This window comes from Chelonia mydas, chromosome 7 (assembly GCF_015237465.2).
Source record: "Chelonia mydas isolate rCheMyd1 chromosome 7, rCheMyd1.pri.v2, whole genome shotgun sequence".
Classification (NCBI taxonomy): Eukaryota; Metazoa; Chordata; order Testudines; family Cheloniidae; genus Chelonia; species Chelonia mydas.
In genome coordinates this window covers 118,006,297-118,012,180 of record NC_057853.1, presented here as the reverse complement: position 1 = coordinate 118,012,180, position 5,884 = coordinate 118,006,297, and the positions used below count along the sequence as shown (strand labels likewise).

The window sequence follows — 5,884 nt, the reverse complement described above, 5'->3', positions numbered from 1 at the left end:
GCTAATATCTAAGTCTGTAGACACCACTATTTAATTATGTAAAATCTTTCATCCACAGAGCTAAGCGCTTCTCATAAAAGTGGATAAATGTTATCCCCAATTTACAGTGGGGAAACTGAGGCGGGGGAAGTCAGTGGCCTGATTTCAGTGGGGCTGACCACCAGCAGCTATCAACCACTTCAATGAGAGCAGCAGCTGCCCAGCGGCTCAGAAAAACCAGGCCGTAAGTGATCTGTCCAGGGTCACACAGGGATGTCTGTGACAGACCCATGTCTCCTGACTTACCATCTCCTGTCCTAGTCAAAAGACCATCCTTTTCTCTTAGTAATTGTTCCTGTTGCGGGCACAGTTATAAACAACTCTAACTTTTCCAAGGGAGGACATGCATCTGGCTGCTATAATTAGTTTATTGAAACTTCTAATAAGTCAAGCTCTCATATGCAAGCTTTTCCTTAGATCATTCTCCTTACTGCTTTATACATACAACAAGGAGGAGCTGAGGCAAGCTACAAGCCTGTTAATTGCTGAGGCATTTGGAGCTGATTAGCATCCGTTTCATCACTTTACACTGTCAGCCTCCAGAGAAAGCCCAGATTTCAAGTAGAGGAACATCTGTATAATTCCAGGCTTTAGGCAAAGAACTTTCCTACTGTAACTCAGAAGTGCATGAGGAGCAAATTATATGATTTGTGATAGTTCTCTCCTGGCCCTCCTTGCAAGACCATACTAATGCTCAGAGAGGTGGTATGAGCTAGGTTGACCAAGCCCAGAACCAAAAGTTCTGATACTAAGGCCGTGTGTTTACCCTAGCGAGCTTACAGTGGCACAGCTGTACCAACGCCGCTGTAAGATCACTCGTGTAGCTGCTCTATGCCGACAGAAGAGAGCTCTCCCATCAGCATAATAAAACCACCTCCATGAGCGGCGGTAGCTATGTCAGCAGAAGAAGCTGTCTTGCCAACACTACCATTTACACCGGCGAAATGTATGTCGCTCAGGGGAGCGTTTTTTTCACACTCCTGAGCAACATAAGTTTCGCCTCACCCTCAGGGCACCTCGAGGGAGAATTTCTGGAAAAAATGCACCACAAAACCAATGATATACCTGAGATACAGCAATGGTATTTTCATCCTTTGGACACACAACCTGAACTCCATCATAAATTTCCACCACAACTTCAACCACCACCACCCAGCCAACAGACTCTCTCTAGGACCTTACTGCATCAGCATCAACTTCCTGGACTCCACGATCAGCTTCAACAATAGAACCCTACAAACGACCTCATAAGAAACTCACAGATCACCACTTACCTCCCCAGAGCCAGCAACCACCCCAGACCCACCAAAGAAATCTGACGTCTACAATCAGCCACTCAGATACCACAGAATTTGCTCCAAAGAGAAAATCTGGGATACACACCTAAACACACATAAAACCACCTTCACTAAACAAGGACACTCCACCAGAGAAGTAGCTCATGTCATGGAAAGGCTACCCAAATACCCCAGGAGAACCTGCTTCAATACAGAAAAAAAAACCACCAACTGCACACCCCTAATTTTCACCTACCACCCCACACTCAAACCCATTTAGGGTATCATCAAACAATTACAACCCATATTTGATGGGGACCACATGCTAAAATAAATATTTCCTGAACATCCTCTTCTGGCCTTCAAACAATTCCCCCCAGTCGGTCCAAACTCACCATTAGATGCAAACTCCCCATAGACCAGAACACACCCAACTCAAATCAGCACTAGATCCTGCCAGAACAGATGCAAAACCTGCATATGTATCTCCAAGGCTACAACGATCAATATCCCTCACAACACAACTTTCCAAATTCATGGTCCTACACATGCCTATCACGACATGTGGTGTACCTCATCCAGTCCATCAAATGCCCCAATAATAACTATGTGCGTGAAACCAGACAAGCCCTACACTTTCGACTGATCTCTCACAGAAAAATGATAGAAAACAAAAAACACACTATCACTTGTGAGTGAACACTTTTCACAAAGCCATCACCCTACAGCTGACCTCTCAGTCCTCATTCTCAAAGGAAAACTGCATAACACCTTCCAAAGATAAGACTGGGAGCTTAAATTCATAACTTTGCTAGATACTAAAAATCATGGACTCAACAGGGACACTGGTTTTATGGCTCGTTACAACAATTTGTAACACACATCCCTGCCCGTTACCCTTAACTTCCCTCTTCAGACCCCTTACGTATAATAATCTTACCCTCAATTGCCCATTTCTTTTCCAGTGCCTGGAAAAGAACACCTGTTACCCCTTCTGCTTATCAATCTGCTCCAACTTCTGCATTTAGCCTCAGACTCTCCAATTTCCTTCTGCAGACCTAAAAAAGAGCTCTGTGTAGCTCGAAAGCTCCTACTTTCCACCAACAGAAGTGGGTCCAATAAAAGATATTCCTCACCCACCTTGTCTAACTCTCTGAACACAGCCAAGATTTTCAAAAGTAGCTACTGATGTTGGGTACCCAACCTGAGACACCATGAGCCTAGCTTTCCAGAATGTTGAGCACCCACAACTTAAGTTGAAGACACTGGGAGCAGCAGGGGCTCAGAACTTCTAAAAAATCAGGTCTGAAGTTTCTCAAGTCCAGCCCCCCAAAACTGGGGATGCACAGAATTAGTGCCCACATTTGACAATGTGGCTGCTTAGCATTAGCCTCTCAGATTGAAATTCTGTGCTGCACTGGCAGGAGGTGCAGCACAGAAGATGCAACCCAAGGGAATCATAGAATCACAGAAGATTAGGGTTGGAAGAGACCTCAGGTCACCTAGTCCAACCCCCTGGTCAAAGCAGGACCAACCCCAACTAAATCATCCCAGCCAGGGCTGGGACAGGTGGGGGACAACTTGGCTTTGAGACTCGTGTCCCTTTGGGATTTGGGAGTAGAGCAGCGATCAGCCACAGGCCAGAATCCCCCATAGTGCTCTGCACCACGGCCCTACCTTCTGCCCCAGGGCTTGTGAGGGAGCAGCACGGGGTAGGTGGCCTTTCATTTTGCCTGCACTGGGAGAATTCTGCCCCGGCCCCATTCTGACAGGGACCAGGTCAGAGGGACGGAGTCTGTCTTTCCTTATTTCAGACTTCAGCATATATCCAGCGGGGGATCCTACAACTTACCCAGCTTGCAGAGAGGGGAAAAAGGTGTGAGGATTAATTAGCTGGTGTTCTGACAGTGCTCTGGAGACAAGAAGGGCCCTATTATTAAGGCTACATTTTAGTCACAGGTATTTTTTTGTAAAAGTCATGGACAGTAAACAAAAATTCATGGGCTGTGACCTGTCCATGACTTGTACTATATACCCTGGCCCTGACTAAATCTTGGGGTGGGGGCGAGGGGGTTGCCGGGGGTGCTGCAGGTGCTCGGGTGGGGGGGCAGCCCAGGATTGGCAGGGCTGGCAAGCTCCTTACGGCTCCCCGGAAGCAGCGGCATGTCCTTCCTTCAGCTCCTAGCTCTGTGCGCTGCCCCGCCCCAAGTGCCAGCTCCGCAGCTCCCATTGGCAGGAAACAGCGGCCAACGGGAGCTGCGGGGGCGGGGCTTATGGGTGGAGGCAGTGCGCGAAGTTGGGAGCTGAGGGAGGGATATGTCGCCACCTCTTGGGAGCCTGCCAGAGGAAAGCGTCACCCAGAGCCCTCACCCGCTCCCGCACCCCAACCCCCTCCCACACCCAAAACTCCTGCTGCTGCTGTGGGGGGTGGAGGTCCAATACTACCCCAGCAGCAGCCAGTGCAGCTGGCCAAGGGGCTGCCCAAGCTGCTCAGGTGGCCACACCAGCCGCTGCAGAAGTCCCTGAGCACCCGGAGAGTCACGGAATCCGTGACTTCTGTGACAAACTCGCATCCTTAGCTATTATCACTACATATTATCATTATTAAGAAATTAAACAGTACATTTAAACAACGGTAAACGTGCCATTTCAGCAGACAAAAGCAGGGGAATTTCTCTTTTAATTACCAATGGAAACACAGTCAGTTCAGTTAACACTATCTTAATAGCTTTCTTCCCTTTGATGTCTTGATCACATCTTTTGAACAACAAACTTGAAGCTTAACACTGCAGAGATCACTTATTTTCATAATGAAAGGGAAATATTTTGTTCCATCCATAATATTTAGTTATCCTGACAGGCTGCATTGACTGAGCTTTTTATGTTGTGTTTTCAAGTTAATGTTGATTTTAAAGGCAGCCTTAAGGTAACACACAGTGTATTTCTCAAAGATAAATATTGTAATCAGAGTGTGCATGTGAGAGTGCGGATAGCACTCTTTGAACTGTTAGCAACCCATTTCTAATTAAATAGATACAATGACAAACACACAGACCTTTCTTTTCCTAAAGGCCTGAAGAGGTACATTGATCACTTTCCATTTTAATTTTAAAAAAGAAAAATATTCAAGCTCAACACACATTAAATCTTTGTTTAGCGTGACAATGTATCCAGCGCTGTACAATACACAAAACTAAAGAAAGTCTCTGTTTTTAGAGTTTAAAAGAGAGACACAGAGATGAGACAGTGGAAAATCCAGGGGTGGGTTAAGTTTTTGAAAACGATTAATATCACAATGATGTTTTATGAGTGTCTCAACTATCTATAGAAAGCATAATGATATGGTCACTTGTAATAAATTTTTCAGACTCTAGGAGTATGTTTATAATGTGATAAAAAGCATGTGGCACCGAGTCTCAGAGCACGGATCAGCTGACTCTGGCTCTGGGACTTGGGCCGCAGGGCTATAAAATTGTAGTGTAGATGTTTGGGCTCTGGTAAGAGCCCGGGCTCTGAGACAGATCCTGAATGTCTACACTACAATTTTATAGCTCCATAGCCCGAGCCCCACAAACCCGAGTCACCTGACCGGGGCCAGCCAGATCTTTCACTGCAATGTAGACATATCCTAGAAGACTCCGTGTGCTGTATAGAATTCCTGACCGGGTGTGGTCCCTGGCAAACAAAAGACAAAGCTGGAACTTAAGCTGTGTGGAAAGCTGTTGTCTGTTAAAGTAGATATTTTCTTTAATAAACACCTCCCATTTAAGAAAGACTTGGGCTACATCTACACTACAGCTGTAGCGCTTGTGAGGGAGACGCTCTAAGCCGACAGGAGAGAGCTCTCCCATTGGCTTAATAACGCCTGTCTCCACAAGAGGCAGTAGCTGTGTCAGCGGGAGAAGCTCTCCTGCCAACATAGCGCTGTCTACACTGGCACTTACGTCGGTATAACTTATGTCGCTCAGAGGTGTACATTATAAATTACATCGAAGTAACCTGTAGATTAGAAAAGTCTGATTCTATATCATGACTGTCAAGATTCCTTCCCCACTCTGAACTTTAGAGTACAGATGTGGGGACCTGCATGAAAAACCCCCTAAGCTTATTTTTACCAGCTTAGGTTAAAACTTCCCCAAGGTACAAACTATTTTACCTTTTGCCCTTGGACTTTATTGCTGCCACCACCAAGCGTCTAACAAATATATAACAGGGAAAGAGCCCGCTTGGAAACGTCTTTCCCCCCCAAAATCCACCCAAACCCTATACTCCCTTTCCTGTGGAAGGCTTGATAAAAATCCTCACCAATTTGCATCGGTGAACACAGACCCAAACCATTGGATCTTAAGAACAATGAAAAAGCAATCAGGTTCTTAAAAGAGGAATTTTAACTGAAGTAAAAGAATCACCTCTGTAAAATCAGGAAGGGAAATACCTTACAGGGTAATCCGATTCAAAACATAGAGAATCACTCTAGGCAAAACCTTAAGTTACAAAAAGACACAAAAACAGGAATATACATTCCATTCAGCACAGCTTATTTTATCAGCCATTTAAACAAAACAGAA

At 45.5% G+C, this 5,884-nt stretch overlaps 1 protein-coding gene across 4 annotated transcripts in view; it reads right to left on the bottom strand.

Annotated features, from left to right (window-relative positions):
* The window catches only part of SH3PXD2A (SH3 and PX domains 2A), a 388,309-nt gene that overhangs the window by 349,408 nt on the left and 33,017 nt on the right, over positions 1–5,884 (bottom strand). The window lies entirely within an intron of this gene.